The sequence below is a fragment of the Coregonus lavaretus genome, assembly GCF_964263955.1.
Source record: "Coregonus lavaretus genome assembly, chromosome: 30".
NCBI lineage: Eukaryota > Metazoa > Chordata > Actinopteri > Salmoniformes > Salmonidae > Coregonus > Coregonus lavaretus.
Genome location: NC_140017.1, coordinates 24872390 through 24896749, shown reverse-complemented (window position 1 = coordinate 24896749; position 24360 = coordinate 24872390).

The window sequence follows — 24360 nt, the reverse complement described above, 5'->3', positions numbered from 1 at the left end:
AGACAAGTGTTCCCAAAGAGAGATATGAGAACAGGGAAGTTTGAGAGAGGTACAATGCAAGGGGATTGAATCTTTCACAAGGTAGTCGCTTAACTACCCAAAGGGGAAAACTCCTGCTCCTCCCCTTCACTCCCCCTTCACTCCCCCTTCACTCTCCCATCAACAGTGGGAGAAACATGGAGAGGTTTGAAATGTAAAAGAGCAGAGGATCAGAGGCAGCCGGGAAATGAGAGGAACGGAGGAGGAGGGGAGTCTGGAGGAGAGGCGAAAGAAATGCTACCTTTCCATGGACTGGAGAAGGGGAGAGGGAGGTAGTGGGCATTAAGCGCATCACTGGGAGTGGTGTGTATGTGTAGATATAGTTTACATCTAAGGTATACTATATAGAGAGAACCTATCTGGTGGAATCACACACATAATATCATTTATTGACTAGCATGGTACAATATATGATAAGAGTTAATGGACGTTAGATCAGTCGGATCAACAGGCTCAGGGGACTGTAGGTAGCCCTGATGATGAAGAGGATGGATTGGAAGCCCTGACAGCAGTGTGCTCCTAGTGTGTGAATCTCACACCCTTATGACACCGCACGTGTCAGGTGTCACTAGCTGAGGTGAATGTGGTGTGAGAGTCAGGCGCAGGACACCGAAGCTTAGTCCAACAAAGTTTACTTGTGAGAACACAAGGAAAATATACAATGAAGGGCCTCAAACAAAAACAGAGGCGAGCAATTACGCAAACTTTGCGTAAACAATAAAACAACAAACAGAGGAACCACGCAGCACTACGGACAGGCAAAAAACAACACACAACCTAACCAATACTAAACAGGCAACTTATAGAACACGTAATCAGACACAAACGGACACAGGTGTAATAGACAGACAAAAGCAATCAAACATAGAAACATTCAACGGTGGCAGCTAGTACTCCGGGGACGCCGAACGCCGAAGCCTGCCCGAACAAGGAGGAGGAGCAGCTTTGGCAGAATCCGTGACAGTACCCCCCCCTTGACGCGCGGCCCCAGCCGTGCGCCGACCCCGGCCTCGGGGACGGCCAGGAGGACGCGGACCCGGGCGCGTGGGATGCCCACGGTGGAACTCAGTCAGGAGGGATGGATCTAGGATGTCCCTCCTAGGCACCCAGCACCGTTCCTCCGGACCGTACCCCTCCCACTCCACGAGATACTGGAGACCACTCATCCGGCGCCTCGAGTCCAAGATGGTCCGGACCCTGTACGCCGGGGCCCCCTCGATGTCCAAAGGGGGCGGAGGGGTCTCTCCTATCTCATCTTCTTGGAGTGGGCCAGCTACCACCGGCCTGAGAAGAGACACATGGAACGAGGGGTTAATATTCTTGTACTCAATAGGCAATTGTAACCTGTAACACACCTCGTTCAATCTTCTCAGGACTTTAAAGGGCCCCACAAACCGCCGACCCAGCTTCCGGCAGGGCAGGCGGAGGGGTAGGTTTCGAGTCGAGAGCCAGACTCGATCTCCCGGTGCGTATACCGGTCCCTCACTGCGGTGGCGATCGGCGCTCGCCTTTTGTCGACTGATGGCCCGCTGCAGATGGACATGGGCAGCGTCCCACGTCTCCTCCGAGCGCCGAATCCACTCATCCACCGCAGGGGCCTCGATCTGGCTCTCGTGCCATGGTGCCAGGACCGGCTGATACCCTAAAACACACTGGAAAGGTGTTAAATTGGTGGAGGAGTGGCGGAGAGAGTTCTGGGCCATCTCTGCCCAGGGGATATACCTAGACCACTCCTCCGGCCGACCCTGGCAATAGGACCTCAGAAACCTACCCACATCCTGGTTGACTCGTTCAACCTGCCCATTGCTCTCTGGGTGGTACCCCGAGGTAAGGCTCACCGAGACCCCCAAGCGTTCCATGAACGCCCCCCAGAATCTGGAGGTGAACTGGGGACCTCGGTCAGACACAATATCCTCGGGGACCCCATAGTGCCGGAACACGTGGGTAAATAGGGCCTCAGCGGTCTGTAGGGCAGTAGGGAGACCCGGCATTGGGAGGAGACGACAGGCCTTCGAAAACCGATCCACAACGACCAAAATGGTGGTATTCCCCTGGGAGGGGGGAAGGTCGGTCACAAAATCCACCGAGAGGTGGGACCATGGTCGTTGTGGAACGGGCAGGGGATGTAACTTTCCCCTGGGCAAATGTCTAGGCGCCTTACACTGGGCGCACACCGAGCAGGAGGAGACATAAACCCTCACATCCTTAGCTAACGTTGGCCACCAGTATTTCACGCTAAGGCAGTGCACTGTCCGGCCAATACCTGGATGTCCAGAGGAGGGTGATGTATGAGCCCAATAAATAAGGCAGTCACGAACCTCGAGCGGAACGTACGTCCGCCCTACCGGACACTCTGGGGGAGTAGGGTCGGTACGCAGTGCCCGCTCGATCTCCGCATCGACCTCCCACACCACCGGAGCCACCAGACAAGACTCCGGCAGTATGGGAGTAGGCTCAATGGACCTCTCCTCTGTGTCATACCGCCGGGACAGGGCGTCTGCCTTACCGTTCTGGGACCCTGGGATGTATGTGATCTTAAAAACAAACCGGGTCAGGAACATGTTCCACCTAGCCTGACGAGGGTTCAATCTCCTAGCTGCCCGGATGTACTCCAGGTTACGGTGGTCAGTCAGAATGAGGAAAGGGTGTTGAGCCCCCTCAAGCCAATGCCTCCACACCTTTAGGGCCTGGACTACAGCTAACAGTTCCCTGTCCCCTACGTCATAATTACGCTCCGCCGGGCTGAGCTTCTTAGAATAGAACGCACAGGGGCGGAGTTTAGGTGGCGTGCCGGACCGTTGCGACAGGACTGCCCCAATACCGGCCTCGGACGCGTCTACCTCTACTTGGAATGGTAAAGAGGGATCCGGATGCGCCAGCACCGGAGCCGAGGTAAACAGGTTCTTCAGTTTGACAAATGCCCTGTCCGCCTCAGCTGACCACTGCAAACGAACCGGACCCCCTTTAGCAGGGACGTAATGGGAGCTGCAACCTGTCCAAAGCCCCGGATAAACCTCCGGTAGTAATTAGCAAAAACCCCAAAACTGCTGCACCTCTTTTACAGTGGTTGGAGTTTGCCAATTACGCACGGCCGACACACGGTCAACCTCTATCTTCACACCAGACGCGGACAACCGATAACCCAAAAAGGAGACGGACTCCTGGAAGAACAAGCATTTCTCTGCCTTGACATACAAGTCATGCTCCAACAGTCTCCTCAACACTCGGCGCACCAGGGCTACATGCTCGGCTCGTGTAGAAGAGTACACTAGGATGTCGTCGATGTATACTACCACACCCTGCCCATGCATGTCCCGGAAAATCTCGTCAACAAAGGATTGGAAGACTGAAGGAGCATTCATTAACCCGTATGGCATGACGAGATACTCGTAATGACCCGAGGTGGTGCTAAATGCTGTTTTCCATTCATCCCCCTCCCTAATGCGCACCAGATTGTACGCGCTCCTGAGATCCAACTTTGTGAAGAACCGCGCTCCGCGTAATGACTCTGTCATAGTCGCAATCAGTGGAAGAGGGTAACTGTACTTAACCGTGATCTGATTGAGACTACGGTAATCAATACACGGGCGCAAACCCCCGTCCTTCTTCTTCACAAAGAAGAAACTCGAGGAAACCGGGGAAGTGGAGGACCGTATGTATCCCTGTGCCAAGGACTCGGCTATGTAAGTCTCCATAGCCGCTGTCTCCTCTTGAGACAGGGGATACACACGGCTCCGCGGAAGTGCCGCTCCTGTTTGGAGATCTATCGCACAATCCCCCTGTCTATGAGGTGGCAGCCGTGTTGCCCTCGTTTTGCTGAACACAAGTGCTAAATCCTCATATTCAGGGGGAATGCGCATTGCGGGCACTTGGTTCGGACTCTCCACCGAGGTCGCCCCTAAGGAAACACCTAGACATCTCCCTAGACACTGGGCAGACCACTCCATAAGAGCCCTCTGTTGCCACGCAATGGTAGGATCATGGGCGCTTAACCAGGGAAGCCCCAGCACCACGGGATACGCAGGAGAGTCGATCAGATAAAACTGAATGATCTCCTCATGACCCCCCTGCGTCGTCATCTTAAGTGGTGCTGTGACTTCTCTGATCAACCCCGACCCCAACGGCCGGCTGTCTAGGGCATGAACAGGAAAGGGGCCGCAGGGGAATTCCTAACCTATAACAAAATTCACGATCAACAAAATTCCCAGCTGCGCCTGAATCTACTAGCGCCTTATGCTGGGAATGATGTGCCACCTGTGGAAATCTCACAGGTATACTCAGGTGACCAACAGAGAGCTCTGGGTAAGTGGGGCGCCTACTCACCTGAAATGACTCCCCAGTGCGTGACCTGTTGTCCCCTCTCCCAGGAGACCCTCCCCAGCACCTGGCCGCAGTGTGTCATCCACGGCCACAGTTGGTGCAGGGGATGGCCCCCCTCGGGTTCTCTCTCCTCCTCTCTCTAGCGCCAGCACCTCCGAGCTCCATGGGAATCGGCTCGGAGGTGCTGGAGGGTGGAATGGACGACCCCCACTCGGGACGTCCGCGGATAGCCAGCAGGGTGTCGAGACGGATGGAGATGTCCACCAACTGGTCGAAGGAGAGGTTGGTGTCCCTGCAGGCCAGCTCTCGACGAACGTCCTCTCGTAGGCTACACCGGTAATGGTCGATGAGGGCCCTCTCATTCCGCCCCGCATCCGCCGCTAGAGTCCGGAACTCCAGGGCGAACTTCTGTGCGCTCCTCTTCCCCTGTCGGAGGTGGAACAGACGCTCCCCCGCCGCCTTCCCCTCAGGTGGATGATCGAACACAGCCCTGAAGCGGCGGGAGAACTCTGCGTAGGTGATGGTAGCGGTGTCTATTCCCCTCCATTCGGCGTTGGCCCACTCCAACGCCTTGCCGGATAGACAGGAGATGAGGGCGGAGACGCTCTCGTATCCCGAGGGCGCCGGGTGTATGGTGGCCAGGTAGAGTTCCACCTGCAGGAGGAACCCCTGACACCCGGCTGCAGAACCATCATATGCCCTCGGGAGCGAGAGCCGAATGCCACTGGGTTCTGGTGCTGGGAGAGGAGGACTGGCCGTTGGTGATGGTAAGGTGTGAGAAGGCGTGGGCACCTCTCCCGTAACCAACCGGCGCAGAGTGTTGGACACCTCGTTCATGGCGGCCCCAAGTTGCCGGATCATGGTGTCTTGGTCGCTGATCCGATCCTCCAGCGACTTGGGTGCCGCCGTTGCTCCTGCTGACTCCATACTGGTGTGTTGTTCTGTCACTAGCTGAGGTGAATGTGGTGTGAGAGTCAGGCGCAGGACACCGAAGCTTAGTCCAACAAAGTTTACTTGTGAGAACACAAGGAAAATATACAATGAACGGCCTCAAACAAAAACAGAGGCGAGCAATTACGCAAACTTTGCGTAAACAATAAAACAACAAACAGAGTAACCACGCAGCACTACGGACAGGCAAAAAACAACACACAACCTAACCAATACTAAACAGGCAACTTATAGAACACGTAATCAGACACAAACGGACACAGGTGTAATAGACAGACAAAAGCAATCAAACATAGAAACATTCAACGGTGGCAGCTAGTACTCCGGGGACGCCGAACGCCGAAGCCTGCCCGAACAAGGAGGAGGAGCAGCCTCGGCAGAATCCGTGACATCAGGAGATTAAAATGGGCTCTAGTGGGATTATACAAGCAGCTCAAGGGTTAAAATAAGGAGTCTGTTAGATTATGAGGATGGGATTAAAAGTGAAAGTTGAGGTAAGAGTGAAGGGTTTGTAACCTCATGACTCTTGGGGTTTGGATGGTTGATTGTTAATCAAGCCTATGTGACAGACAGCAGGCGTCAGATTCATTGATGGGGTTGAACACAAGTAGTAGTAAATTGAGGCACTCCATGTTGTATGGATACTGATGCTGTGTGTGGAGTACGATGAAGGGAAGGTATCAATTCTGAATGCTGAGATGATGCATCATTCAATCATCTCTAATTAGGACAATGACTCACACTAATGTGCAGTATATTATGATATTCAAAGTAAGAATATACAGTGGGGAGAACAAGTATTTGATACACTGCCGATTTTGCAGGTTTTCCTACTTACAAAGCATGTAGAGGTCTGTCATTTTTATCATAGGTACACTTCAACTGTGAGAGACGGAATCTAAAACAAAAATCCAGAAAATCACATTGTATGATTTTTAAGTAATTAATTTGCATTTTATTGCATGACATAAGTATTTGATACATCAGAAAACCAGAACTTAATATTTTGTACAGAAACCTTTGTTTGCAATTACAGAGATCATACGTTTCCTGTAGGTCTTGACCAGGTTTGCACACACTGCAGCAGGGATTTTGGCCCACTCCTCCATATAGACCTTCTCCAGATCCTTCAGGTTTCGGGGCTGTATCTGGGCAATACGGACTTTCAGCTCCCTCCAAAGATTTTCTATTGGGTTCAGGTCTGGAGACTGGCTAGGCCACTCCAGGACCTTGAGATGCTTCTTACGGAGCCACTCCTTAGTTGCCCTGGCTGTGTGTTTCGGGTCATTGTCATGCTGGAAGACCCAGCCACGTTTCATCTTCAATGCCCTTGCTGATGGAAGGAGGTTTTCACTCAAAATCTCACGATACATGGCCCCATTCATTCTTTCCTTTACACGGATCAGTCGTCCTGGTCCCTTTGCAGAAAAACAGCCCCAAAGAATGATGTTTCCACCCCCATGCTTCACAGTTGGGATGGTGTTCTTGGGGTTGTACTCATCCTTCTTCTTCCTCCAAACACGGCGAGTGGAGTTTAGACCAAAAAGCTATATTTCTGTCTCATCAGACCACATGACCTTCTCCCATTCCTCCTCTGGATCATCCAGATGGTCATTGGCAAACGTCAGACGGGCCTGGACATGCGCTGGCTTGAGCAGGGGGACCTTGCGTGCGCTGCAGGATTTTAATCCATGACGGCGTAGTGTGTTACTAATGGTTTTCTTTGAGACTGTGGTCCCAGCTCTCTTCAGGTCATTGACCAGGTCCTGCCGTGTAGTTCTGGGCTGATCCCTCACCTTCCTCATGATCATTGATGCCCCACGAGGTGAGATCAGCATGGAGCCCCAGACCGAGGGTGATTGACCGTCATCTTGAACTTCTTCCATTTTCTAATAATTGCGCCAACAGTTGTTGCCTCCTCACCAAGCTGCTTGCCTATTGTCCTGTAGCCCATCCCAGCCTTGTGCAGGTCTACAATTTTATCCCTGATGTCCTTACACAGCTCTCTGGTCTTGGCCATTGTGGAGAGGTTGGAGTCTGTTTGATTGAGTGTGTGGACAGGTGTCTTTTATACAGGTAACGAGTTCAAACAGGTGCAGTTAATACAGGTAATGAGTGGAGAACAGGAGGGCTTCTTAAAGAAAAACTAACAGGTCTGTGAGAGCCGGAATTCTTACTGGTTGGTAGGTGATCAAATACTTATGTCATGCAATAAAATGCAAATTAATTACTTAAAAATCATACAATGTGATTTTCTGGATTTTTGTTTTAGATTCAGTCTCTCACAGTTGAAGTGTACCTATGATAAAAATTACAGACCTCTACATGCTTTGTAAGTAGGAAAACCTGCAAAATCGGCAGTGTATCAAATACTTGTTCTCCCCACTGTATATATGAATAATAGATCACCTACTGCGAGCACTCATCTATCAGGAATGGCTTGTTCTGTAAATAGACGCTAATTGGGCCCAAAGAAAGATAGTGATTTAGTCAAGTGACCAAGTGAGCGATAGGCAGCCATTTTGAGAAAGGGGAGGAGAAGAATAGTTTCAACTGTCTATCTCTTCTAGAGGAAATAACACGTTAAAAGCTCCAGCTGAAATGTTGTGCTTTAGCATGATCTGTGTTTTCCGTTCAACCATTATCAGACACAATTAGTGTTGGGCGAGCTCCCTTCATCTCCCCATCACAACACACAGCAGCATCTTGTACACGTCTGGAGAGAGGAGACAGGCTACTCCTCCAGGCTCATCATTACCACTGGATTGGCTCATTTGATCAGATCTCACCCCCTTCCTTTCCTCCCTGCCTTTTCCTCCATTACCACACTCCCTCCGTCTGTTCGCCCGTGCCCGGCAGTGGATTCTGAACAGGTGAGTTCTATTTTTGGAAGACTGTCTGAAATAATGACAGAAACACTTAATAATGCACATGACGGATAGGTAAATGGTGTGTATGTGCTTCAGGGACGTATAGAATATCCAGTAATGGATCTAATGCAAACTACCAAACAAAGTTTCAGATGAAAATGTGTGTACAAAAAATATGCCTATAGGGTAATTGTATGCTGTGTGTGTAGGGGGAGAGAGAGACAGGGAGAGAGAGAGGGGGGGGGGGGGGAGTAGAGAGAGACAGAGAGAGAGAGAGAGAGAGAGAGGGGGGGGGGGGGGCAGAGAAAGACAGGGAGACAGGGAAAGAGAGAGAGAGAGGGGGGGGGGGCAGAGGGAGACAGGGAAAGAGAGAGAGAGAGAGAGAGAGGGGGGGGTAGAAAGAGACAGGGAGAGAGAGAGTGAGAGGGGGGGGGCAGAGAAAGACAGGGAGACAGGGAGAGAGAGAGCGAGAGAGAGGGGGGGGGCAGAGAGAGAAAGAGAGAGCTGGGAGGAGGACCGAGTGCAGAGGGAATGTTCTGTAAAGCAGTAAAGATTTAAGTGAATATAAATATACTATACAGTATGTAGTTATAGCTTAACCTGATCTGGCAGGGCCCAGGTTTCACATTGGCAGTGTCTCTCTGCGTGCCTGCCTGCACGCACAGATCAATAGCCCTGAACTCCCTGAACTCCCCCAACCCCTTTTACCACCATCTGGCAGTGTGTTAGCACTAACACTCCCCCTCAGAGACCATCAACTATACCTCTCTAGCTCTCCTCTCATCTGTAGATAACACCCATAGGCCTATTCCCTATAGTATATACACTACATGGCCAAAAGTATGTGGACACCTGCTCGTCGAACATCTCATTCCAAAATCATGGGCATTAATATGGAGTTGGTCTCCCCTTTGCTGGTCTCCCCTTTGCTGCTATAACAGCCGCCACTCTTCTGGAAAGGCTTTCAACTAGATGTTGGAACATTGCTGCTGGGACTTGCTTCCATTCAACCACAAGAGCATTAGTGAGGTCGGGGACTGATGTTGGGAGATTAGGCCTGGCTCGCAGTTGGCGTTCCAATTCATCCCAAAGGTGTTCGATGGGGTTGAGGTCAGGGCTCTGTGCAGGCCATGCAAACCATTTCTGTATGGACCTCGCTTTGTGCATGGGGTTATTGTCATGCTGAAACAGGAAAATGGCCTTCCCCAAACTGTTGCCATAAAATTGGAAGCACAGAATCATCTAAAATGTCATTGTATGCTGTAGCGTTAAGATTTCCTTTCACTGGAACTAACAGGCCTAGCCCGATCCATGAAAACAGCCCCAGATCATTATTCCTCCTCCACCAAACTTTACAGTTGCCACTATGCATTCGGGCAGGTAGCGTTCCCCTGGCATCCACCAAACCCAGATTTCTCCATCGGACTGCTAGATGGTGAACCGTAATTAATCACTCCAGAGAACGGATTTCCACTGCTCCAGAGTCCAATGGCGGCGAGCTTTACACCACTCCAGCCGGTTGGCATTGCGCATGGTGATCTTAGGCTTGTGTGTGGCTGCTCGGCCATGGAAACCCATTTCATGAAGCTCCCGATGAACAGTTCTTGTGCTGACGTTGCTTCCAGAGGCAGTTTGGAACTCAGTAGTGAGTGTTGCAACTGAGGACAAACGATTTTTACGCGCTACGCACATCAGCACTCTGCGGTCCCGTTCTGTGAGCTTTTGTGGTCTACTACTTCGCGGCTGAGCTGTTGTTGCTCCTAGACGTTTCCACTTCACAATAACAGCACTTACAGTTGACTGGGGCATCTCTAGCAGGGCAGAAATTTGACAAACTGACTTGTTGGAAAGGTGGCATCCCATGATGGTGCCATGTTGAAAGTCCCTGAGCTCTTCAGTAAGGCCATTCTACTGCCAATGTTTGTCTATGGAGATTGCATGGCTGTGTGCTCGATTTTATACACCTGTCAGCAACGGCTGTGGCTGAAATAGCCGAATCCACTAATTTGAAGGGGTGCTGCGTCGTCTTTAGAGGGAGTGTTGCATATACAGGGTGACATGTTGAAAGAACTGACCTGTGAAGGAGAGACTGGAGAGGAAAAGACAACGGGGAGTGTTGTTAATATTTCATCAAGTGCGGGTGCACAGCAGGTGACCTGGTAGGCACAAAGGATCTCCTGCTCTCTCAGGAGCTGTTGTGTGCTTGGCTCCCTTCACTCTCTCCTCCTAGCCTCTTCTCACCTCCCACTCACAACAGTTCAGTATTTTTACATTTTAGTCATTTAGCAGACGTACTTATCCAGAGCGACTTACAGTTAGTGAGTGCATATATATTTTTTTTATATATATATATTTGTTTTTTTTTGTTCATACTGGCCCCCTGTGGGAATCGAACCCATAACCCTGGCGTTGCAAACACCACGCTCTACCAACTGAGCTACATCCCTGCCGGCCATTCCCTCCCCTACCCTGGACGAATTGTGCGCCGCCCCATGGGTCTCCCGGTCGTGGCCGGCTACGACAGAGCCTGGATTCGAACCGGGATCTCTAGTGGCACTTAGACCACTGCGCCACTCGGGAGGTTATGGCGACTTATGGTTTCCTTCTAGTCTGAAGGGAAATAATCGGTTCCTCTTAATCTACTGAAAACAGAGCAAAGTGTTAAACCCTGCGCACCAGTGATAAAGCTGTTGTCCTGGCCCGAGCCTGTTGCTGGGCGAAAGTTTCATGCTTGTGTATGTTTATGTGTGTGGGTGTAAAACGCCACATCATCTAGGCAGACAGTGACAGGCGCTTGCTCTACTTTTGAGATGTCTGGAGAGATTTCCTGTTGCTTTGACTCCTATTGTCCTCACTAGAAGACTAGAATAACCAGAAGTTACTACAGAATGAGACAACCTTTTTCACAGTTAGTCTGTACCTTGTACCCCAGTTCCATCTCATCCCACACACACACACACACACACCAAGAACACGTGTTTTGTACATGCTTGCATAAGACAGCTTAACTATGTAAGGCTTCTGTACTCCTTGTGTCTTCGAGATCTCAGCCTCAGAGTGCATGACCGACCAGCTTCATTATTGCAATAATTAATCGATAAATAAAGTATAATTGTTTGAAGAACTAACAAAGTCGCTCCTTATTGGTTAGAATTTTCACCACAACACCTCCTCCCATCCTTTCAAAAGCACTAATGAACTTGACTCCCTGATGAACTTTATAAGAAAACCTTTTAAGAATATCTTCCCTTCAGAAACACTTTAACTTACTTCAATGGACTAATGCAGCAATCATTGTATTCATAGTACAATGCCATTGTGAGAACATGAGAGCTCTGGAATAATAGAGACTTAAGGACAATCATTTATTCACAAAATGTGTGCACGTTGTGCCTGTCAAGTCACACCTTATTAGTCAAGGCACAGTAACTTAATCTCATGACTGTAGTCCTGAGTTTTTCCAGTTTTACTGGCTATAACTAGGACCTGGAGTTTACAACAGGAAAAACTCAAGAGCCATGTTTTTTTCCACTATATTTTTTCAACCACCGTCTCTGTGTTTGATCAGCTGCCTCCTGTCTCCTCCATCAGTTAACACCAAATGAGTTCTGACTGTCCCAGTACGACTTGTGGTTCCAGCCTTTTTACCAGCGTCTCCTTGGGGAACCTTCCGGTCGCTGAGGCCTTTCAGCTTTCATTCTGTTTGGATGAGCAACGTTATTAGTGTAAGGGGATCGGCTCGGCATCGGCCCGTGTCCGCCTGATCAGTGCAGGGGACTGCAGAGGAGCTGATGGGAACATATGATAAAGCCAAATTAACTAAGCCGCTCTTTAAATATAATATCACACACGCACACACACACACACACACACACACACACACACACACACACACACACACAGAGAGCTCTGCAGAGCACAACAGCAGCCTCAGTATATAGTACACACCCATGTTCTGCATCACACTAGCCAGCCTTTCATGGAGAATCAATCACAAGGCAAACGGATAAGATCTCTCAGGAAAGAAAGAACAGTGTTCCCAAAGCTACTTCTGAGGGATGGTTTCTGTGTTTTTATAGAAAGGCTGGATATCGTGGTTGGTCCAGAGACAGTACAATGCAGACAAGGCCTAATTGTTGTTGTGAGATGAATAGGATAGATGTTCTAATGCCTTTGGTGTTCTGTTTCTCTTTACCTCTTGGAAGTTTGCAATGAAGTGTCTTTGGAGGTCGTGCTCGGAGAGAGGAACAAAGAGCAAATGGATGCCAGGGTTGTGCTCTGATGTTGTCAGGAGGAGGCCATTTTAACATTGGAGCTGTGCTTGATAAGACGATCCGTTGGGAGGAATCAACACTGAGGAGGAGGAGAAAAAGGAGCTATTTAAAATGCAAACAGAACGTGAAACAAAACTAATTGTATTAGCCAGACTTTCCCTGATGAATACATATAAAGCAGAAGCACTTAGGATGTGTCAATACACTGTGTCAGCAGCCAGAGCAGAGAGAAGACATTTGTTTAGCGCTCAGCCTTGGTTCACTCCACAAACAGACAGGCACATTGGCCTATTCAAGGCCTCTGAATCTATCGAGCATTTCTGTCTGTATTTTATCAAAGCTATTCCCCAAATAGAAACAGGCCAGATGAACCACAACATCAGTGAACACTGTTTTAGAGGAATAAAACGATGTCAGAAGGTCAGGTGAATATACGCCAGATGGAAACAGCCAATGACAACCTATTCTACAATCTGTCACCAAAGAGGAAGTGTTCTGTAGTGAAGGACACGTATCATGTTTCTACAAAACAAACAGGGCACAACAGGACGAACAGTGATGACTAGGCTATTTATATTCCCTGTATTTGGAGATGAAACAGGTAGGTTGGATCACACCGTCTCCCACCCACCCTTCTGCTCTGTATAAAGAGTTATTACAGTCCCATCTCAGCCTTAAAGTCACAGGTAAACTCCTTATTGAGCCGTTCCCTTCTCATTTCAACTTCAATGGAATGTCATGTTCCTTATTCCCCCCTCTGGAGAAGAGGGGGATGAGAGAGGGTAATACAGTAATTAAACCAGAAGACACTTTGGAATACATGGACAGTTGAACAGTAGAGTTCCCTAGTCGTATAAGGGCAGGGAACGACCGTGGGGAGTTTGAAGTGCGTGTAGAACAGTGTGAAAGGGGCAGCTGAGCTAGAGCACCATTAGTTCCCAAAAAAATCAAAGCAGGGAACATTGTGCCCCTGCTCCTGTAACGGTAGAATTGATGTTGTGTGCAATTGGTTACGTCTGTTTTTAATACAAATGTGGGGAGCCAATGACTAACTGCCATTGATTGCTTGTATTTACATGGATCCCTTGTTCCGTATCGATCTTATTTAGGAACAAATAGCCTCACCGCTGGGAGGAAGCACTCCCTGGCTGCTGTAGAGGAGGGGATTTGTCACTGTGGCCTGAGCTAAGCGCTAAACAGTAACACACAGCTAATTTCATTCTGAATAACTGAGGCACTGTAGGTAGGGGGAGTAGAGAGGAAAGGTCTTAATTGTTGACAAGCAATTGTCTCAGGCAGCTCTTGCTGTTTAATTTGTGAATTAAAGGCAGAACATGACCCATCAACAGCTCATGTAGAGGTGTGACGCTCTAACAGCCACAGCTAATTTCATTAGCAAGCCGTGACACAAGTCTCCGGTGTAATATCAGTCATATCAGCAATTGAAAACATTGAAAGGAAGAAAGCAGTAGGGAGCAACTGTTAGAAGCAGCATATGGAAAGACAACTCTTTAAATGAGGATCATTGGCTGGCTCCATCTCCTTATAAATAGACCCAACAGTGCTGTGGATAAACAGCGTGTTATGTATGCACTGCCAACTGGTTCAAGGTACTTGTATAGAAATAGTATTTCTCTGCTGTGTGTTTCTGTGGAGTCGTAATGGCTACAGGAAGCCATAGTTACCATAGCCATGCTGTGGAGCCATGGCAGTATCCTATAAACTGGGGACTTGACCCCCACTCTGTCTGTGTGTGTGTGTGTGTGTGTGTGTGTGTGTGTGTGTGTGTGTGTGTGTGTGTGTGTGTGTGTGTGTGTGTGTGTGTGTGGTGTGTGTATGTTGCCAGTAAGCCCATGGGTCTTGACCCAACCACCCTCCTCACCACCAAGCAGAGAGACCCCCTGATTAGAAGGCCTTGCTTTCCTCACCCCTCTAGAGGGGGGGGGGGGGGGGGGGGGGGACGACCCTGTCAAAAGGCTCCAATAGGAGTGAGCTTCCACTTGGAAGCAGCTGATTGGATTATGAATGCTGGATGAAGGGGGGCTGAGAGGGTCGGTGGGGGGATGTGGGGATGTGTGTGCTGGTTGGAGTGAGTCTGATGCCTGGTGCTGGAGGAACTGGGGTTTAAGAGGCTAGTAGGATTGGGGAGGAATTGGACCAGACAATCACCTGGGAAATGGGGGATCTCAAGGGGAAGAAATCTAGGCTGAACACGGAGTCAGAGAGAGCTGCAAGGCTTGGCTCGATCCCACCAAGCTGCCTTCCTCTTCTCCCTCACTCATCTCTCCCTCACCCTCCCTCACCCATCTTTCAAGGGCTCTTCAAAGCAAAGAAATGTGAGGAGGATTAATCATGGATTTTTTTTTTAAAGGAACTAAGGTAATAAGATGTATTATGTCCTTTTATTCAACTCATTCCCATCCTCCGTGGCAGTTGGCCCTCTGTTCGGATAATAGCAGAGACCCTTTATCCAATTAGGACTGAATCAGGACCCTTAACACATGTAAAGGTGTGGGAGCCATTATTCAAACAGTCTATGGTACAACATGCATGGTCAGACAGAAAAGAGAGAGAGAGAGAGAGAGAGAGCGAGAGAGAGAGAGAGAGAGAGAGAGAGAGAGAGAGAGAGAGAGAGAGAGAGAGAGAGAGAGAGAGAGGAACACGAGCAGTAGTTCAGCCTGTAGTTAATGACCTTGAGAGAGTCTTGGGTCCTTGCTACCTTGATATATTTTTTCTATTCAGCAACAGTGTTATTCTGACTACTGCAGTCCAAGAGAAATATAAGCAGAAATGCTCCACTGCATATCTATCTAACATGCTTCAATTGACAACACTATTATGACCACAATATATGAGTTACATATCCATGACTGATCCCTTAAGGATATTTTCATAAAGTATAGCCGAGCCGAGACAACCCCAATATCCCTAAGGCCATTTACTCTAAGAATAAACACGGCATTGAACAGTTCAGTTTCTCTTTTTCTCTCACTCCCACTTTCCCTCCCTCCCTGTCTCTTACTCAAACACACACACTCATTGACTCACTCACCCTCACACACGTAAAGAGAATGCACTTTAAAAAACTGACCACCCTTTCCTTTATTTTTGCATGGCTGTTGTGATTAAATATTGAACTGACATCTCTGCTCCAGTTAATTTTATGTCAACACACCTCTCCACAAAGACCCACATTGGGGATAATATATGGCATGAGAGTGGCCTGGGGAGAGAGGGAGGACACTGAGGGAGGGTTGTGTGGGGCCAGTGATGTGGATAGCCTGGTTGGAGCGTGGCCATGAAAGGGTTAGCCCAGTGAAAGGTGTGTTGTAGAGATGCCAGTAGCAACAACACCATAACTAATTGATGGCCAGTGTTCCTGTCTAGTGGGATAACGTTGCTCTTCAGATGCCCTTTTCCTCGAAATTCCCTCCAACCAGCAACTTCCCAAACACTAGAACACAATGGCAGGAGTAACTCTACACATGGGGCATTAATGATGAATGCATATCATGTGGACAGGGGTCAGTAGCTCACTGGAGACTGACATCCATCTTCTACTCTATGCTGACCAGACTAGACCAGACTAGACCAGACCAGACTAGACCAGACTAGACCAGACCAGACTAGACCAGACTAGACCAGACCAGACTTGACCAGACTAGAGCAGAGGGCTATGGAATGGTAGAGGGGCTTCTGTTACTGTTGAGATTCCCACAGGGAATAGAGATTATGATGGCCAGTCTTACCCCAGGAGTATCATTGATTAGAGACATAGAGAATGGCTGAATGTACACTGTGTCTGTAGTCAAAACAGAAGAGAGGAAAAGAGAGGAGGAGTGAGAGGTACTGTTCTGTTGGCAGAGAGAAAGATGGTGGAACAGAGGGAGAGAGGGTTAGAGATGTTTTCAACACTGTGCTCGATCTAACTCCGACATACATTGCTCAGTCACACAGACAGACAGACTGACACCCTCCTCTGTACATATTCATAGTCTCCTAACCTCCCGCTGTGCGTCCCTCTTTCTCACGAAACCTCCTACTGCCTAACACAGCTTAGCTCTGAGTGCTGGGTTGGCACGCCACGAAGCGTGTTGCAATCTCAGCATACTACACCAGCTAGTGCCCTCCAAACTCCCCACAGATAAGGTCTACTTCACAAGGGGAAGAGAGGAGAGGAGTGGAGTGGATTGGAGTGTAGAGGATAGGAGAGGAGAGGGGAGGAGAGAGGAGAGGAGGGGAGGGGAGGAGAGAGGAGAAGGGCTGTGTCAGGATCAAGGCTAGGTAGAGGAGAGGGCAGGGCTACATACCTTATAAATATGACCTTGGACCTGTGTAATACATCTCTTAGCATCCTTAGCCGGTTCTCGGGACCTAGGGAGGAGGAGGGGGGGGGGGTCTAAATCTGTTCTCAGGCCCTAGTGAGAAGAGACGAGGGCAGGTGGTGCACGGTAGACTCTGGGGCTCATCTCGGCAGACGCCCCATCATCACCTGGCACACGGCAGCCTGAACCACAGGTCACCCGCCATCCATTCCCATTACCCTCCTATTAGATTTCCATTTGATTTGATGGGAGAGTTTTTTCGGAGAGAGGATCCCGCTCTCCAGACACCAATTTAAAGAGCCAAAGCAAAGTAATCAATTCACAAACCGGAGACTGCAAACTGAATTACTGTGATGGGGCGGGAGGGGGGGGGTTGAGGTAGTGATGGTAATGGTAGAAGGGGGCCAGAGTGAGGAGCAGAGAGATGCTGAATGGCAGTGGGGGCCCGCCGCTGATTAAAGATAACCTGTGCCCTGCAGGATGGCCAAACATACAGGTTGACTGTATAGGAGAGCACGCTGACACGCTTAGATTTCACTGCATGGCTTCAAGCTCCACAACGTCCATCCACTTTCCCCTTTTTTGTTGGCCTTTCAATCTATGTCACAAGAAATACTGTATATCAACTTTCATTCCTGATCTATAGCTCAGAAACTTGGGGTCCACTTAGAGGAATGAAGATCACCCTCTAGCATTGTGTGTGTCGGTGTATTGCCTGGTACACATAAGAGCTGCTACTCATGTGAAGTGAAATCTGTCACCCCTGCATCATGTGTAGTTTGTGTGAGTGCTTCATGCTCCATAAAGTTGCCAGATAAGATCTTCTCTCCAAACTGATATGACATGGGATGGGCACATATTGTATGTGTGGATGCTAATCAGCCATCATGGCTGCCGTGTGCTAGCTAGCAAAACATTCTAGCAGCAGGCCTCTGCCTCTCTCTCTGCCGCTCCTCCCTGTCTCTCCTTCTCTCCCCCCCTTCTCTCTCTCCCTCAGTCTCTCCCTCCCCTCCTCCTTCTCTCTATCACACCCCTTCTTCCATCCTATCTATCTCTCCCCCTCCTCGTCTCTCTCCTTCCCCCTTCTCTTTATCTGTCTATTTTCTATCTCCCCCTCCTCCTGTTCCCTCCCCCTCCACCCCCTTCCCCCCCTCCTGCTCTCTCCCCCTCCTCTCTCTCTCTATTCCCCTCCTTACTATGTTAGTGTGGCAGTCTGCCCATTTTGATATGTAAATCATCCATAATTCAACGCTGCCTGCCATAAATCTTCATTAGCAGACCTGTGGAATAAGAAAATGGAGCCTTTCTCAGATACTTTAATGCTCCTTTATTATGTAAAGACCATGTCTGACGGCATGGAGAGAGTACTAATCTACACCTTGAAACTGAGTCAAGGGTGTTATTGATGCCCTCTCTGTCTCTCTACTTGTTATCGCTCTTCCTCTTTCCATCCCTCTCTCTCTCTCTCCACGTCTCTATCACACACAGTTTACCCACTCCCTGTCCATTAGCCATCAGTTTAGAAAAAGCAGGTTACAAATTACCTTTCTCATTAGCTAGCTCAGTGGGCTTTTTAAGAGCTGCTTGCCAAGGCACCAGTGAGATTTGCTTACTTCTCGTAAAGATACCAAGCTTTTCAAGTGACCCCTTATTGATTTAATTAAAACACTAAGACCTACCACTCAAAAAAATAAATAAATAAAAACACACTAATGCAGCGTTTCATATTTTCTTAAAGTCGGAGAGAGAAGCTTTCTGTGTCTGGATGTGACATCCATCGCTGCTTATTTTCCCAGCACTGCAGCGCATTGTAGGGGCTAAATCTGGATCACATTACATCTGGCTGGTGGATTTTTAACAATAGGTTGTTGTATTATCCAGCCTACCGCCACAGCACAGTGAGGAGGATGTCCTACCAAGCTGGATACAGATACAGCACAGATACGGTGCAGGCATTTTAAAAAGCCAGGCCCTATCTCCCGCTCCATCTCCCCAAGCTCTTATTCAATGCATATGCTTCTGACTCCCGAGGAAGATTGTTAGCATCTGATACAGTATAGGGAAATGATTTAAAGCCGTCCGTAATCCGACGAGTGACTATGTATCATGTCAGCACATTCCCTTCATATATAGGAGAACACCATTTCACTCAGTTTCTCAGTCCCTATCTCTCTGTTGAAACATTTAAAACCGGAGACTCAGCAAAAATAGTACTGATCAAGGATCAGGGATGACGCTTATCTCAAGTGAGAGTTTCAGCGTGTATATATGTACTGTGGGGCCTTAAGACTTTGTCGCCTTGTGTTTGACAGTGCCAGGCAGGCAGCCCTCCACCACAGTCCCAATCTTGTCTCATTTCTCTTCATTACCATTACATCCAGCTGACGAACCCCTGGCTCCATCCAGCTCTTCCCTCAGGAAGGATTACTGTTCCTATTGGCCCAGCCAGGCCTGGCAACTTCCCTGTGCCACTCAGGCTCCACTCAGGCTCTGCTCAGGCCCAGTCTAGCCACGTTAGTGGAAACACAGGTAAACAAACACCAGGCCCAACTAAAGTCTAACTTCTACTGTGATTAGAACTGGAACTGAAGAATGTCTTAGAGACAGCTCTCTTTATTCCCTGTCTCTCTATCTATGTATCTATCTACACTACATGACCAAAAGTATGTGGACAGTTCCTCGTCGAACATCTCATTCCAAAATCATGGGCATTAATATGGAGTTGGTTCCCTCTTTGCTGCTATAACAGCCTCCACTCTTCTCGGAAGGCTTTCCACTAGATGTTGGTACATTGCTGCGGGGACTTGCTTCCATTCAGCCACAAGAGCATTAGTGAGGTCGGGCACTGATGTTGGGCGATTAGGCTTGGCTTGCAGTCGGCGTTCCAATTCATCCCACACCGATCTCGACAAACCATTTCTGTATGGACCTCGCTTTGTGCACGGGGGCATTGTCCTGCTGAAACATGAAAGGGCCTTCCCCAAACTTTTGCCACAAAGTTGGAAGCACAGAATCGTCTAGAATGTCATTGTATGCTGTAGCGTTAAGATATCCCTTCACTGGAACTAAGGGGCACTATACATTCGGGCAGGTAGTGTTCTCCTGGCATCCGCCAAACCCAGATTCGTCCGTCGGACTGCCAGATGGGATTTCCACTGCTCCAGAGTCCAATGGCGGCGAGCTTTACACCACTCCAGCTTGGCATTGTGCATGGTGATCTTAGGCTTGTGTGCGGCTGCTCGGCCATGGAAACCCATTTCATGAAGCTCCCGACGAACAGTTGTTGTGCTGACATTGCTTCCAGAGGCAGTTTGGAACTCGGTAGGTAATGTTGCAACTGAGGACAGACGATTTTTACGCGCTACGCACTTCAGCCGTCCTGTTCTGTGAGCTTGTGTTGCCTACCACTTTGCGGCTGAGCTGTTGTTGCTCCTAGACGTTTCCACTTCACAATAACAGCACTTACAGTTGACTGGGGCAGTTCTAGCAGGGCAGAACATTGACAAACTGACTTGCTGGAAAGGTGGCATCCTATGACGGTGCCACGTTGAAAGTCACTGAGCTCTTCAGTAAGGCCATTCTACTGCCAATGTTTGTCTATGGAGATTGCATGGCTGTGTGCTCCATTTTATACACCTGTCAGCAACGGCTGTGGCTGAAATAGCCGAATCCACTAATTTGAAGGGGTGTCCACGTATTTTTGTATATATAGTGTATCTCACTAAGTCTTATCTTCTAAGCTAATAGCACAGCTCAGGCTTCTCCCACCATGATGTCGGGGCCAATTAAAAGAAACAATAATGACTGTTTCCATCTAAGTTAGATTTTGGAGTTAGATTTTCAGGGGGCTCCTGAGTGCTCCTCTTACAGCCCGTTAACAGCCTGGTGCTGCTTGGTCACAGCTCATTAAGATAGATGGATCCTGCCGGGTGCCATGCTGCTCCATGGCTGACTCCCATTAGCGGGCAGCCAGTGGCAGGACGGTGGGGTGGTGTGGGGAGGAGTTGTACTGGGAGGGTGGGGGTGGGGGGTTGGAGGCTCCAGGACTGGCCCAGGACCAGGTATAGGAGAGCTGTCTGCTACCATTAGCAGGTGGCCCGTGATAGTTGGTGGCAGGTGGGAGGAGTGGTGTGGAGTACTGGGGGAGAGAGATGCTCCTGGTCCTAAAGTAGAGAGGCTGAGAGAGAGAAAGGCTCCCTGTCTGCCTTCACCAGCTATGGGGCAGTTTTATGGAGGAAAACAACAGGCCATTTCTTAGGAATGGTCTGAGACAGAGACAACAGTCTGGTTAATGTACTGACCATACAGCTCAATGTCCATTATTGTTTGTCATCATCATTAACATTAGTTATTCATTTATTGAGAGGGGTGGATGTTCATAACATTTGCTTTAGTCAGCCTGTCTTTTCACCAAGTTGGTTAACCACAAAGACAGTGATTTGAGATGTGGTTCAAGCCCTTGAACCTGTACTGAAGGCCCCAATCTATCCAGAGAGCTGTGTGTGTACTGTCTCCATCCACAGAGCTCAGTGTTCTGTCTCACTCAGGCCTACAGAGAGTACTAAAGAGCATCATCTATCCAGAAACTACATTGTGGGTTTTAGATGTCATTTAAGCCTGAAGATTTAGCTCTTGGAGGAGTCACCTCTACATTTGCATGTTCTTTAAGTACAGTGTGTTCTCCTCTCCTCCTGTCACTGCTTTAATGACGTGCTGTACTGGAACCTGAGAGGGAGAGGGGAATAGAGGGGATTGGCTCTGAGACCCATGCTGTTGAAGTCTCCCTCCAGAGGTCTGCATCACACCAGGAGTTGGGGCCCTGGGCTCAGTTTCTCATCTTCAGTCTCCTATGACCCCTGCCTGACTGTCTGCACTGCATCTCTCTGAGGGATAAGGAGCTTTCAGATTAAGAGAGAATTAATACTGTATGGCAACAGACAGTAGGGGTTGGGTATCAAGGGGGTTTAGAAGGTTTTTATCTGACCTTAGATTCTTATGATTATGTGCTCAGTACAGTAGACTTATGCTGCACGGGGGAGAGACTTAACCATTGCTAAAAATCTATCTGGTGTGGGAAAGTTAAAAAGAGAAAGGATGATATAGACTGATTTATGTCGTGGAAATTCTAACCAGGAAGGAAGAGAGACTGCAGATTCTTCAAAACAACTTATTTTATTGTAAGATCTACAAATCTGGAGCGGTCAACAATCACTCAAAATGTGCATAGTAAAGAGCCTAACGAAATAGAGTTGGGTCCCCCCTTTGGGTGGTGTGACAACCAGACAGAACAATAGCCGTGAGGAAGCACTGGTTGGTGACCCAAATGTACAGCCAAAGGACTATGGAACTGAGAGGTTGCGGTTGGCCTGTGGTGAGGTCTTGTTGAGAAATGTCACGCCATTTCTCAATACTCATTGTCATGACACTGTTTCTAAAAGGAAACCATTTGTCCTGCTCGTCTCTCACAGCTTAGTTCAGTCTACTGCTAAATAACAGGATATGGAATAACAGAATTTGGCTGTAAGTCCAGAACCATGAGTCAGTCACGTAGACAAAGGGGAAGTGTTCTAGCAGAGGGAGCAAGTCTCATTAGTACATTATGTGACTTTAGTTAAATGCATAGACTCACTGGATAAACATTATACCAGCAATATTGCCACAACAGTGGCTTGCGAAAGTATTCACCCCCCTTGGCATTTTTCCTATTTTGTTGCCTTACAACCTGGAATTAAAATGGATTTTTGGGGTGTTTGTATCATTTGATTTACACAACATGCCTACCACTTTGAAGATGCAAAATATTTTTTATTGTGAAACAAACAAGAAATAAGACAAAAAAACAGAAAACGTGAGCGTGCATCACTATTCACCGCCCCAAAGTCAATACTTTGTAGAGCCACCTTTTGCAGCAATTACAGCTGCAAGTCTCTTGGGGTATGTCTCTATAAGCTTGGCACATCTAGCCACTGGGATTTTTGCCCATTCTTCAAGGCAAAACTGCTCCAGCAAGTTGGATGGGTTCCGCTGGTGTACAGCAATCTTTAAGTCATACCACAGATTCTCAATTGGATTGAGGTCTGGGCTTTGACTAGGCCATTCCAAGACGTGGAAATGTTTCCCCTTAAACATTTTACATTTACATTTTAGTCATTAAGCAGACGCTCTTATCCAGAGCGACTTACAGTTAGTGAGTGCATAAATTTTTTCATACTGGTCGCCCGTGGGAATCAAACCCACAACCCTGGCGTTGCAAGCGCCACGCTCTACCAACTGAGCTACACGGGACTGTAAACCACTCAAGTGTTGCTTTAGCAGTATGCTTAGGGTCATTGTCCTGCTGGAAGGTGAACCTCCGTCCCAGTCTCAAATCTCTGGAAGACTGAAACAGGTTTCCCTCAAGAATTTCCCTTTATTTAGCGCCATCCCATCATTCCTTCAATTCTGACCAGTTTCCCAGTCCCTGCCGATGAAAAACATCCCCACAGCATGATGCTGCCACCACCATGCTTCACTGTGGGGATGGTGTTCTCAGGGTGATGAGAGGTGTTGGGTTTGCGCCAAACATAGCGTTTTCCTTGATGGCCAAAAAGCTCAATTTTAGTCTCATCTCACTAGAGTACCTTCTTCCATATGTTTTGGGAGTCTCCCACATGCCTTTTGGCGAACACCAAATGTGTTTGCTTATTTTTCTTTAAGCAATGGCTTTTTTCTGGCCACTCTTCTGTAAAGCCCAGCTCTGTGGAGTGTACGGCTTGAAGTGGTCCTATGGACAGATACTCCAATCTCCTCTGTGGAGCTTTGCAGCTCCTTCAGGGTTATCTTTGGTGTCTGTTGCCTCTCTGATTAATGCCCTCCTTGCCTGGTCCGTGAGTTTTGGTGGGCGACCCTCTCTTGGCAGGTTTGTTGTGGTGCCATATTCTTTCAATTTTTTTTATAATGGATTTAATGGTGCTCTGTGGGATGTTCAAAGTTTCTGATATTTTTTTATAACCCAACCCTGATCTGTACTTCTCTACAACTTTGTCCCTGACCTGTTTGGAGAGCTCCTTGGTCTTCATGGTGCCGCTTGCTTGGTGGTGCCCCTTGCTTAGTGGTGTTGCAGACTCTGGGGCCTTTCAGAACAGGTGTATATATACTGAGATCATGTGACACTTAGATTGAACACAGGTATACTTTATTTAACTAATTATGTGACTTCTGAAGGTAATTGGTTGCACCAGATCTTATTTAGGGGCTTCATAGCAAAGGGGGTGAATACATATGCACGCACCACTTTTCCGTATTTTTTTTTTGTTGACTTTTTTGAAACAAGTAATTCTTTTCATTTCACTACACACATTTGGAATATTATGTATGTCAATTACATGAAATCCAAATAAATATCCATTTAAATTACAGGTTGTAATGCAACAAAATAGGAAAAACGCCAAGGGGGATGAATACTTTTGCAAGGCACTGTATATTTATTAAATTTCACGTCCATTTTTTGCATTCCAATATATTTCAGTGTATGTTGATGTGGGAAGCGATTAGATCTGACATTACACATGTGCTAGAGGTTATAAGAAAATGGTTTCTGCT